Source organism: Rhinopithecus bieti, unplaced genomic scaffold, assembly GCF_001698545.2.
Source record: "Rhinopithecus bieti isolate Rb0 unplaced genomic scaffold, ASM169854v2 scaffold_54265, whole genome shotgun sequence".
Classification (NCBI taxonomy): Eukaryota; Metazoa; Chordata; class Mammalia; order Primates; family Cercopithecidae; genus Rhinopithecus; species Rhinopithecus bieti.
In genome coordinates this window covers 69,156-82,956 of record NW_016821017.1, presented here as the reverse complement: position 1 = coordinate 82,956, position 13,801 = coordinate 69,156, and the positions used below count along the sequence as shown (strand labels likewise).

General features: G+C 43.5%; 1 protein-coding gene across 4 annotated transcripts in view; it reads right to left on the bottom strand.

Moving 5' to 3' along the window:
* The window catches only part of DCTN1 (dynactin subunit 1), a 31,985-nt gene extending 21,165 nt beyond the window's left edge, over nt 1-10,820 (bottom strand). For 2 of the 4 annotated variants that reach the window (XM_017860117.1, XM_017860122.1), the window contains exon 1: nt 10,527-10,587. The gene's annotated coding sequence lies outside the window, so the exon portion shown is untranslated. Of the gene's footprint in view, nt 1-10,526 lie in introns of all 4 variants that reach the window. The other 2 variants (XM_017860121.1, XM_017860119.1) reach the window with 2 other exon arrangements.
* Between the last annotated feature and the right edge of the window lie 2,981 nt (nt 10,821-13,801).

The following is a 13,801-nucleotide window of genomic DNA, read 5'->3' as shown; positions in this document are numbered from 1 at the left end:
AAAAAAAAAAAAAAAAAAGACATTTTATAGAACCATGGTTGAGTACTGGTTCTAGACTCAGGCTACTTTCCTGGCTTTACCACTTGGTAGCTACATAAACTTGGTCTAGTTACTTAACATCTCTATGCCTCAATTCCCTCATCTGCCATGGGGAAGTAACAAAGAACATATTTCAGAGAGGTATCGTGAGGATTAGCTGAGATAATCCATACAAAGCATCCAGAACACTGCCTGGTATTTGTAAGTACTAAATAAATGTTAGCTAAGAACAATGTCATCATATATGGACATTACAATAACCCCAATGAGAGGTTGGCCAGGGATGATGCTGACAAGACAACTGAGGCTTTGAGAACTGAGCAACTTCCCTGAAGTTACACAGGCTGTGAGTAGTAGAGCCAAAACTGGAAACGACCTGACCCAGAGCCCTCTGTGCTTTCTACTACCCCTCACCATTACCACAAACATCTCTAGGCTTCCAACGCACTGCTCTTCCTGTAGGCCACACTGCCTTCAAAAATTCAAAAGAGCTCAGATCTAAAAATAGCCTCACAACTCACTAACCACATAGGTATCAACAGTCCCCCAACTTCTTGGAATCTGTTTATTTTCCTATGAAATGGAAATAATATCTGCCATATCTATGTCAGTATTATGAGGTTCAAAAAAGCTAAAGCATATACAAGTACCTTGTAGGCCAGGCGTGGTGGCTCATGCCTGTAATCCCAAAACTTTGGGAGGCTGAGGCAGGTGGCTCACTTGAGACCAGGAGTTCAAGACCAGCCTGGGTGACATGGAAAAACCCCATCTCTACTAAAAATACAAAAATGGGCTGGGTGTGGTGGCGCATGCCTATAATCTCAGCTACTTGAGAGACTTTAGGCTTGAAGCCGGGAGGTGAAGGTTGCAATGAGCCAAGATCACACCACTGCACTCCAGCCAGGGTGACAGACTGAGACTCAAAAAAAAAAAAAAAAAAAAAAAAGTACCTTGTAAAAAGTACAGAAATTATAGAAGTGCAAAGAATTACCTGACATGATAATGGTATATACAGCTACATAATAAATATTATAAGAAATTATAGAGAGAGGTAAATTAGAAAGAAAGGGGGTACCTAAGCATGCCTTGAATTATGGGGATTTTAGAAAATATGTGGAAAGGCCCAGAAAGCCCTGTAAGTTGTGAACACAGTATGAATAGAGGCAGAAATAACTTGGCTTGACCAGGGAATAGTAAAGAATACTGGCTTAGCTGAAGTAATGAATTCTAGATGAGTTATTCTATCAAACTACAAGGTTTTTGAAGCATAGCCCACACCTTTTCCTCTTTATGATCCAGTAGCCAGTACATAGCTCATGGTCAAATATTTATTGAATAAATAAACATCTTAACATTGCAATGTACTGGGAGGTTACTGTGGGTAGGCAAGAAGTTTAACATCAGGCAGACACAGATGGTCTTGATCCAATAATCACAGGAAGGCAGTCCTGTTCCTGAGCAGGAGACAGCATAGTGAAAATTATTTTAGGAAGATCAAACTGATGACACCTGCAGGATGGAGTGCAGGCAGGAGCAACCTGGCAAAGACAGGAATAACAGCAAGGAGGCTGCTGCAATAGTGAACATAGGGTAAGGAAGGCCTGAACCAGGATCAGGAGAGTGAGAAGAAAGAGGCCAATTCAGAGACAGTACCAAAAAAGCCCTAAGAAGGCCCTGTAATAGATCAAACATGAGGAAAGAGGCAGCAGGCCTACACGGGCTCTGGAGACAGACCTGAATACACCTTTGGTTCTCCTCTGAGCAAGATATTTAACTTCCTGAGCCCTGGTTACCTCAACCGCAAAAAGGAAGAAATAATGTTACCTCACAGGGACATTCTGAAGATTAAACAAGATTTAAATAAAGCATTTAGCACAATGTCTGTATGCTCACCAAATGGCAGATAACATCTTCATTCATTATTTTAAGGGAATATCCATGATGACTTGCACACAGTAGGAACTCAAATGCTGCAAGGATAAATGGATGGGTCAATGAATGCATGAATAAGTAAATGAATAAACTCAGGAAGTTTTCAAGCATGAGAAATGTAATAATTGAAACATTAACAGAATTGAAGAAATGGGAGGGGAAACAACATGTTAGGAGAGAGAAAATGCGTCCCGTTCTTAGGGCCTTCTCTGGGGAAAACTTAATTGTATACACGAATACATGTACTTCACTATCTCCTTCAAAAATGAACCTGTGATGGTAGCCAAAACAGATTCCATTCTCTCCATTCCACAGATGATAGAACTGTGTCTCAGAAGTCAAATGACTTGCCTAAGTCTCATAGCCAAAAAATGGCAGAGGGGCACATCTGAATATCTCTACAGGTAGGTGCTCCTTCCACAGCATTACCGGGCCCAGGCCCATATCCCATGGGACAATCCTGGGTTAATGTTACCCCAGCCAGGGAGGAGACAGACAACCTCTTGGATTTCTAGTCCATTTTCCTCTCCAATGATATTAAATACCACTAAAATAGCTAGAAAAATGGGAAGAGAGGAGGGAGAAATATCCGTGTCTAGTAAATAAACTGCCAATAGTCTTAGAGAAATTTCAGGAAATTATAGGAAAATAAGATTTTGGAGAATTAAAAAGGAGAAAGTGAGGAGGAAAAAGACTCTTTTCCATCTCTACCATTTCTCCCCTGTCTGAACCATTTCTACCTTGTTTTTACTGGCACCCCAGCATTCTTTGATACCTTGATCTCCTCTTGTCTCACCTTATCAAACCTTGATCCTGGGCTAACCCAACTGTCTGCTTTCCCTGCTTTCCCACTCCTAGAGGAGCTTGTCTGAAACCCAGGCAGTCTGACAGCAAGGCAAAACTATACATCTCTGAAAGCACTAATAAGGAAGAGATAAGTGTGGACCTAAGTCCTTCAGGAGTCAGAAAGGAAAAGGTCTGCTTATTGAGTGGTAAATGGAGGCTGGGAGACTGGAAGCTTGGAAAGCTGGATTCCAGATATTCACAGGACCCCAGAAGACAATGTGTACAGAGCTTTTTGTTCCGAGGTCCTACTCAGTATCTGCCTTACAGATTTCATAGATAGGGCCTACACACTCAATGGACTTCCTTCCCTTCTCCAGCTCCTCATTACCCTAAAAAATGTCTACAGACCCACTCCCACTCTGAATGCAGTTCTACTCCATCTCAAAATGTCCCCTTCCCCCAGAAATATCCAGTGACTTCCAGGCCCACCTCCAAGGGCCCAGACCTCTAAGAGTCAAGAAGAAAAGCTATGCTATATGCTTCACTTATCTTCAATATAGGAACTTCTGCAGGAAGGTAAGAGGCACTCAGTCCTGTACTCAAGAACTGCAATGCTCTCAGTGGTATGAGAAGTCTGACTTAGCCTGTTTGAAGTTCCTGCTGATTCCTCCCCCTGAATCAACCAGCAAGTTCCTGGCACTAGGACCCTGTAGACAGGGAACCCTGAGCCTGCGCTCTAAAGAGAGAGATGCACCATTTCACAACTTCAGCAAAAGCCAAAGCAGCCAACAAAGCCACAGCCCCATCGGCTGTACTGGGCTCTGCCTTTTGGGCAGCTCGCCGGCCACTCCCCAAAAGCAGAGCATTCCATCCTTTCTCTTTTTAAACCCACGTCATCATCTGATCATAATGGAAATCAATCTCCTCAAACCACCATGCAAAGGCGTATCCATGGCAACCTCAAAAGGAAGGACACAGAGATGATGCTTCAGTGGCTGCAGCAGGAAAAGGTAAGTCTGTTTCTCTTCCATCCACACCATCCCATCACTCTCTCCTTTCACTCAAGTCAGGTATACAGCTTATCTACAAACTGTATCTGTCACACAAACTGAGAAAACACATAAGGTGAGTTAATAATCATTATGTTATTATATAAGGTTTTAGATCTGCCTAGTCTCTCTGCCAAGAAAAAATTATCCTTTTCTAGGCGATAGGAACAGGGACAAGGTCTCTCTTCTTATTCACCTCTCAGGTGACACAATCTCAGCCCACAATTCCTGACAAATCACTATTGGTCACTTGTCTTTCTAGTCAGGATGCTGGAAAATCACTCAAGAATATCCAAGTTTCCCTATGTAGTTGTCAAAAGCTGACAGTAACACTGATTCCACTGTCCTGCCCCCTCCATGCCACTGTCCTGCCCCCTCCATGCCACCATCATGCCCACAAACTGGCATGGTAAGATTCCCTCCTTAGCAACCCTAGACTCTAGGCTCTCAAGGTCCAGAAACTGGGAGTTGGGATTAAATTTCTGCCTTCTCTGATGCCTCAGGAGAAAGAATTCATTTCTGCAGAGGTAAGAGATTCATCAAATACAAGTGCTACTAATCCTCCATGCCTCAATTTCCTCTTCTGGAAGAAAGGGATAATAACAGTAACTTTCTAACAGGATTGTTGTAAAAATCACATGAGAATGCCTGAACATCACTTAGAACAGTGCCTCATATAAAGCACTCAATAAATGTCAGCCATTATTATTATGAGAAAGATGAAGTGGGGGCTTATAGCGTAGGATTTCCGTTCAGAGGGTACTCAATACTCTTAGAGCTTATTTCAATTCCACTGTCTTCCTCTTTCCTCTTAACAGTTGTTTCAAGCTTCCTTCACCATTTTTACCATTTTCGAGTCCTTACTCCCACCCAAGCCAACACCAGTATCCCCACCTCTCAGCAGATAACCTTGCTGAAAAAGAAAACTGGCCCTATTAGTTAAGAAGTTCTTTGCAAATTTAGATATATCTACATGCATATGTCATTATCTCTTTCTTCCTAAATTCCTTCCTTTCTTCCCACATTCCTCTTTAAAGAAAATGGTATCCCCTTCTTTTCAAGGCCCACCCTTTTCCCTCTCCTCTGAGGACCTGATTTAGCAATCGTCCTTTCTCTTGTGTCTTCATTGCACCCTCTCTACTGGATCTTACATGGCATCAGAAAAGCCATAAACAAGACTCTTCCATTATAGGAAATACTAGTCCCTGCTACCTCCTCCACAAGCTGCCACCATTCTGTATTCTTCCTTTCTCTGCTGAACTACTCAAAGTGAGTACACGTTCTCTATCCCCACTTCCCATCTACTTCTCAATCCACTGCTATCTGGCTCCATCCCTACCACTCACTGAAGCTGCTCACAATTTAAATGAGCCCTGGTGACCACAATGTTCTACACAACATCAAGGTGCGTTTCCCAAGCTCATCCTAACTTGACCTCCCTGTAGCAACTGAGATTGTCAATCCTTTTCAGGAATTTTCTCCGTTCCTAGCTTCCTGGACAACACTCTCTGTTACCCTAGCATGTCAATCATACTCATCTCCTCTGTCATTATTTTCAGCCTTCTATAAGCATGGCTGGGAGAGCTCATCCATTCCTACAACTTCAACTACCACTCATACTTACTGCCCCTAGACAGAAATTCTTCTGAACTTCAGACTCATATCTCACCCTGTCTGCTAACCGCCACAGAGCCCTCAAGTTCAATATGACCCAAAATACACTTGATATCTCCCTCACTTTAAAAAAAAGAAAAGAAAAAAAAAAGGCTCCTCTTCTATATTCCCTCTTTGCTATTGGCACTACCATCCACTCAAAATAGAAAACTGAGTCATTTGCAACAACTCCCTCTCTTGTTCTCAACAACCAATTTAGTCATTATGTCTGGTTAATTCTGTTTCTCCAGTCTCTCTCAGATTCACCCTGCCCTCTCCGTCCCCACTGACCTAATCCTTAGATCAGCCCTAAACCATGTCCATGATATTACAAGAGTCTCCCGATGTCCCTGAACCAGGTTCTTCCCCTTCAGTCTATTTCCACATTTAGCTTCCCAAAATACAATCACATCATCTTCCTGCCTAAAAGCCTCCGGTGGTTTCTCTGCCCACAAAATGAAATATTTTTAGCACTGCACTACAGGCCATTAACAACCTGGTCTTGACCAAGCACAGTGGCTACACCTGTAATCCTAGCACTTTCAGAGGCCAAGGCGGGAAGATCACTTGAGGCCAGGAGTTTGAGACCAGCCTGGCCAACACGGTGAAGCCCTGTCTCTACTAAAAATACAAAAATTAGCTGGGCATGGTGATGCATGCCTATAGTTCCAGTTACTAAGGACGCTGAGTAGTCCTAGTTGTAGTAGCTATAGTCCCAAATACTCAGGAGGTTGCAGTGAGCCACAATCGCACCACCACACCACACTCCAGTCCGGGTGACAGAGTGAGACTCTATCTCAAAAAAAAAAAAAAAAAAAAAAAAACACTGGCCTCAAATTCTCAAACTGGCACAGCAGCCTGCAGACCCACCTATACTCAGGAGGCTGAAGGGGATCACTTGAGGCCAGGAATTCCAGGCTGTAGTGCCTGATGATCTTGCTTGTGAATAGCCACTGCACTCCAGCCTGGGCAGCATATCGATACCCCATCTCTAAACAACAAAACAAAATACAACAACGTGGCTTCATTATGAATCCGGTCGCATCAATCACCAAAGTTCTCTTTTATTCCAGCCACTTGCATCTATCTGCCTTTCCCTTTATGCATCTGCAAATGTTACAAGTATCACCAGGACCATTCTTCCTCCTCATCCTTCAAGGCTCAGCCCAATTCTCACCTCTTTCCTAAAGACTCTTCTGGCTTCTCCATGTAAAGCTAATCATTCCCTCCTCTGCCCTCACAGAGCACTTGGGACATATCTCTATTTCAATACCACATTCTATTTAAAATATCGTCTCTTACTCTACTATGAATTCCTCCAGGACAGAGGATTGTATCCATCTCAGTATCTAAGCACTAAACATAGGGCTTTGCACAGAGAAGGCATTCAATGTTGAATAGATGCCTGTACCAACATCACACTCAGGATATAAATTGTCTGACAGTTTTCCCGGAGAGTAGATCAACCCCTGAAGACCACCACCATTGGGGAAATCAATACTCAAGTGCACACACACATGCACACACACATCTCTCCCCCAACCCTCAGTAAACATGGCTCTTTCCACTCCAGATAGGAGCCTAAGAAACTAAAAGTGCAGGAACAGCCCTAGGTTCTGTGGAATTTGGTAGTGACACTAAATCTCAATCTCATATACTTCCAGGGTAAAAGAATAACAGAGACGGCTCTAGGTGAGGTGCAGATCTCCTGGGAAACAGCATTAGGGAGGATTTGGGGGCAGCAAGGGCCCATGCTCTGCTGTAGTGAAGCCCTTGGGGAGGCCAGACTAAACAGCTAACCTGTCCCTTGACCACATTCAACTAATATCAGCCTGAATCTCAAAAGCAAAATGATACAAAGCCAAAGTCAAGAGTCTCCAGTATGGCAAGGACCTTAATATAGACATGAATCCAGCAATATTTCAGCTCTTACCTCTTCAGGGGACACTGAGAACCAAGTTCCTATTTTACTTGGTATGAGACGGATAGTCCAAGCGCACCCAGTATCACCTAGTAGCTGTAGACAGGCCAAGCAACCTGGGAATCATCTAGAATCCCTCTCAACCTGTAACTCCAAGCAGCTGCTAGCAATGATAGAGCTTGCAGAGTAAAACCTAGAGTGGCAGTTGTCAATGGCATTATGATTCACCCAACTACTTTGACTCTTCCCTAACAATTTCTTCTCCTTTGTATCCTCACAGTCAGGCCCCACTTATCAATTCGTCCTTAGTACTCCCTCCTGCATCTTTCCTTTCTCCTCCACTATCACTATCATTACTTCAGGCTGCCATGTAATAGCTTTGAAAATCAAGGCAAATCATTTACCCTCTTTGGTGCATCATCTACAAAACAGCATAACAGCTGCTCTGCCTACCTCATAGGAATATTAGATCAAATGAGATCATGCCTGTGAAAAGTTCTGTAAAGTGTCATACATAAATACAAGGCATTATTATTATCATCAACCTAAATTCTCTAACATTGCTACGCGAAGCCTATCCAGCTCCCCCTCTCCCCCTCCTTCCCTAGTTCCAACCATCTTATACGTCACAGTAAAGCAAATACATCTGCTAAAACACTGCTTTGTCCCTACATCCATCTGCTCGACATCTCTCATTGATAATCTCATTTCTTGCTATAATCAAACAATCCTGGATTCAACAGATGCAATCCCATCTCTGCACCACTGTCAGCTGCTTAAGATACTTTTCTAGTCTTGCAAGCCACACTCATCCTTCAAAGTCCAGCCAAAGCCCCACTACACTCCACACATAACAAAGACAAATTTAAGAAAGGGATTTCTAGGCCGGGCGCGGTGGCTCAAGCCTGTAATCCCAGCACTTTGGGAGGCCGAGACGGGTGGATCATGAGGTCAGGAGATCGAGACCGTCCTGGCTAACACGGTGAAACCCCATCTCTACTAAAAAATACAAAAAACTAGCCGGGCGAGGTGGCGGGCGCCTGTAATCCCAGCTACTCGGGAGGCTGAGGCAGGAGAATGGTGTGAACCTGGGAGGCGGAGTTTGCAATGAGCTGAGATCCAGCCACTGCGCTCCAGCCTGGGTGACAGAGCCAGACTCAGTCTCAAAAAAAAAAGAAAGGGATTTCTTAAACATAACGGAAGAATTAAACACAATTCCACTTACAAAAATCATAGTAGGCACAGCTGTCATCTAATACTTGGAGTCAACTTTTTAGGAAGACGGGTGACACTTTTTTTCTGTTTGATTAAGAGATAATCTAGGGGCCGGGCGCGGTGGCTCAAGCCTGTAATCCCAGCACTTTGGGAGGCCGAGACGGGTGGATCACGAGGTCAGGAGATCGAGACCATCCTGGCTAACACGGTGAAACCCCGTCTCTACTAAAATACAAAACTAGCCGGGCGAGGTGGCGGGCGCCTGTAGTCCCAGCTACTCAGGAGGCTGAGGCAGGAGAATGGCGTGAACCCGGGAGGCGGAGCTTGCAGTGAGCTGAGATCCGGCCACTGCACTCCAGTCCGGGCGACAGAGCGAGACTCCGCCTCAAAAAAAAAAAAAAAAAAAAGAGAGATAATCTAGGACCAACAGCATGGAAGTTGCAGAGATGTATTTCAGGAACATGAAGAACTTCCTTCTTGAGCTATTCCAAGAATAAAATGGGATGCCTTATTTGTAGACAATTCCCCATTATTTTAAATGTTCAAGCCAAACTGCAAAATTTACCAAATTGGCAAGAATATTTTAGATAGAATTCAACACTACGGGGATAACTAGACTAGACTCACAGAATTTTAAATCTGAAAGAAATATTTGAGATCTTGTAGTCCAAACTCCTATCTTACAGGCCTGGACAAAGTTAATCTCTCAAGGCAGCATACTCTGTTCTGGAAAACATGGTCTCTAACTTTCAATCCAGTGATCTACACTTTTGCTACTCAGATTGTGTTCCATGGGCCAGTAGCATTAGCATCACCTGGGAACTTGTTAGAAATGTAGAACCAATCATAACCTGTACTGTAACGAGATCCCATTACACGTGCACACCATTAAAACTCAAAACGCACTGACCCCTACTGCCCCTTCTAAACCCTGAATTTCTAATTCTGGAACTCCAATTCCCAAACGGTTCCACATGTTAACCAGGGGCATCACCCAAGAATAACAGTATATCCTAGTAAAATTTGGGAAATTCTGCATACCATACCCCCAGTTGGAGATTCATGGTAAATATTATTAGCATATTAAAGGCTCTGCAATATTCTGTAGTAAAGTTTAACCACGAATTTTCCAACAGCTTTTGAGAACAAAAATGCCTTTTTAAAATAAAGTTATCATTATCTCTTTTAACATCTCATAACTTAGGCTTTGGCAGTACATTAAGTAAAGGATGTCAATCTCTACCTCCCAGCTTTTCGCCTCTCAGTACCTTAAGTATACCCGAGTAGCCAGTGATCAACATGGGTTTGCTGCTGTCCTCACTGCAATAAATGAGGGTAACTTTTCAAACCCCTGCCTCTAAAAACAGCAGAGATCCTTATCTGTGTGATTTAGCTGTGGTTCTGTCTAAAGATAAGGGATGCGCAAGATGACTTCAAGGATCATCTTGCCAGCTAAGGCGGACCCCAGCAGTAGGATCACACACACAAGCCATACATATCCAGACTCCCATGCTGTGAGTCCTTTAAGATTTTTCTCCCCGTTTGACACGAATTTCTCAACCATGTGCCCACAGGAAACCTGTAGCTCAGTATGGATTCAGGGGCGCCTCGGACGCTCGCAGGAACGGAAGGGAGACCCTTGCAGTTCTGGAGGAACTCTAAGGCGCAGTCACTCTGATCCCAAGAGAACACTGCTAGGCTGAAGAGCTGAGGTGGGTCAGACGGGCCTCGGGGCAAACGCTCAGGCGGAGCCCCCAGACCCCGGCAAGCGCCCACCCCTGATCCAGCCCATCCCTGCCAGTCCCCGCCCTGCACACAGGGCTCGGTGTCTTGCCCTAGACCAGCACCGAATCCCCAGCCCACCGCCGGCAACCTCACGAATACGTAGTGGGCCGGCGGAGCAGACGGTTAGCAGGGTCGCGCCTCCGTACCTGCACTGTCAGGGGCTCCGCGCCCAGCTCCGGCCCCACAGACGACCGACGCCCAAGACCCTGCGGGGCCGGCCCCGCCCTCCCCGCCCTCGTGGGCTGCCCGACTCGCCGCCAGACCCTTCCAGGACCGCCCAGAACCCTTCGGCCTGGAGGCCCAGAGGCGTTCTGGATCCAGTGAACGCTCTTTTCCCGCAGTCCCGCCCTGACTGAAAACTGCGCGCCGACCGCAGCCGGGATTACATCAATCAGGCACAAAGCTGGACACCTGGGACAGGCTAAGCGCACGCGCACTGTGCCTGGGAAGCCGATTAAGACCATAAGAAATCGGCGTGTCGTAGCGAGCGCCCCCTCTCGGCGGAGGGGAGAAAGCGCAGAGGGTCTGGAGGACTCAATTCCAAGTGTTAAACTGCTAATTGAAACAATAGCGATAAACCGTATCTCCTCCATTAGCCTGTGGGAGAAAATTAAGTTTTGCTGCTCCTCAGTGTCACCTGTCATATGGGGATACAGGCATTCTCATGCGCTTATGATGGGAATGTAAAATACAAATTTACATAATGACATTTTAAAATTTTAGACATAGGTTCAAATTCTTTTTTTTCTAAGACAGGTCTCGCTCTGTTGCCTAAACAGGAGTGCGGTAGCACGCACAATCATGGCTCATTGCAGCCTTGACTTCTCAGGCTCAGGCGATCCTCCCCCCTCAGCCTCCCTAGTAGCTGGGTCTACAGGCGCCCGCCACCATGCCCTTTTAGCTTTCTTTTTTTCTTTTCTTTTCTTTTTTTTTTTTTTTGTAAAGACGGAGTTTCACAATGTTGCCCAGGCTGGTCTCCAACCCCTGGGCTCAAGCGATCCAACCGCTTCAGCCTCCCAAAGTGCTGGAATTACAGACATGAGCCACCACACCCACCTGGGCTCAAATTCTAACAGCAATTTACTAGCTGTGTGAGAGCTAGAGTTAGTTATTTACCCTCTCTGTGCCTCTGTTTTCTTATTTGTTAAAGTGAGAATGTTAATGTGGTACCTATCTCATTATGTTGTTAGAAGGATTAAGTTAATCCATGTGAAGAGCCGGAAATACAACTATTGTAATGTTATATTTATTTCAGTTAATCTCAGATTTGAAACCAACTAAAACATTCATAAAGCTGATGTGGGGGGCAGTAAGCAGTAGAAGGGATGAATTGAGTATCCCCTTTATTACTCCCCCCTTTTCCCTATTTCACCTTCTAAATATTTATAACTGTTATTTTGATTAGATACTATGTTTACATGGTTCAAAAATCAGAACACTATTTTAGAATATAAACAGAGAAACCTCCCTTCAACCCTGGTTCCCATCGACTCCATCCCCCTTGCCTGCTACAGGTAACGCTTGTTATTAGTGTCTTCTTGTTTATCTTTTCAGTGTTTTGTGCAAACATAAGCTCATATGAATATATAGTCTTACTCCTCCCATTTCTTATGCCAAATGTAGCATGCTAGATACACTTGGCATAAGTTCTCTTCACTTAATCTATCCTGAAAATCTTTCTAAATCAATAAATTAGAGATCTTCCTCATTTGTTTTTCAGTTGCTTAGTACTCTATTGCATGGATACACATAATTTATTAACCAGTTTCTTCTAGTTACATACCTTATTTCCAGTCTTTTAGTATTACAATGTTGCAGTGAATCACTTTGAACATAATGACATTCCATATGTGAGCAGGCATATCTGTAGGATACATCTTGGTCAAATAATAAATGCATCTATAATTTTAGTAGAAATGTCTTCCATCTCCTTCAATTAAAGAAAAATGAATATAAAAGTAAATATAAAGACTTTAAAAGATACTGCATATACATATTTTAATTGTGGTAAAGCATACATAACATGAAATTTACCATTTTAACCATGTTTAAGTTCAGTGGCACTCAGAACATTCACATTGTTGTGCAATCATCACCACTATCCATCTCCAGAACTTTTTCAGTTTTCCGTACCCAAAACAAACAAGTAAGCAAACAAAACCCTCTGTGCCCATTAAACACTAGCTCACCATTCTCCACTTTCCCCAGCCCCTGGTAATCACTATCCTACTTTCTGTCTCATGAATTTGATTATTCTAGATACCTCATACAAGTGGAACCATGTAATATGTGTCCTTTTGTGTCTGGCTTATTTCACTTAGCATAATGTCTTCAAGGTTCATCCATGTTGTAGCATGGCCAAAATATTTCCATTATATGGATATGCTATATTTTCTTTTATCTATTCTTTCATCAATGGACATTTGGGTTATTTCTGCCAGTCAAAAGATAAAACTTCAACAAATTGGATTTAAAGATCTCATTGGCTTTCATTAGTAATTCAAGAATTTAGCAGCATCCCAACTAAAGATTTAGACAGGAACACCATTAGGCATGGCAGGACAGTTGAATTTCATAAAGTAACTTGAGTAGAAATAAGGAAACAGCCTAATTTTTATCTGTATTTATTTATTTATATTGAGATAGGGTCTCGCTCTGTCACCCAGGCTGGAGTACAGTGGTGCAATCACCACTCACTGCAGTCTCAACCTCCTGGGCTCAATAAGTCCTCCCACCTCAACCTCCTGAGTAGCTAGGACTATAGGCACATAACACCATGCCTGGCTAATTTTGTATTTTTTGTAGAGACAAGGTTTTGCCATGTTGCTCAGGCTACTCTCAAACTCCTGGGCTCAAGTGATCTTCCCATCTCAGCCTGTCAAAGTACTGGGATTGCAGGCATAAGCCACCACACCTGGCCAGCATAACTTTTTAAAAATCGGATTGGTTAACACCAGGCTACTTCAGGTTATTTTCCTTATAAGGGTTAAAGCAGAAGGGATTTCCTTATCATCCTGGTTGAAAACTGGCCTATTTGGGGATTTGGCTATCATCTCTCTTGTGATTTCTCAGAAAATCAGATAAACAATTTAACTTTGGTTTGGTGACATGGAACTTTAGTTGAGTAACTCCATTTCCATTTGGTCTGTTGGAGTCTAGTGCAGGAGCTCAGTCCAAATCAATGGAGTCCCATCAATTTTACTTAACACACCTTTTAGCCATTGCAAATATGTGTGCACATATTTTTTAGAAACAAGTACATTTCTCACTTATTCCATACCCAAGATTCCTACCCAAATCAACTCTTGATGCCAGTTTTTTATGTGCTGTTTCAGAATTAGGCTCTGAACACAAGCATTTTAAATGCAAATTGCAGCTTCCTATACACATTGTTCTGAATTTTGCTTTTATCCCCATTGGA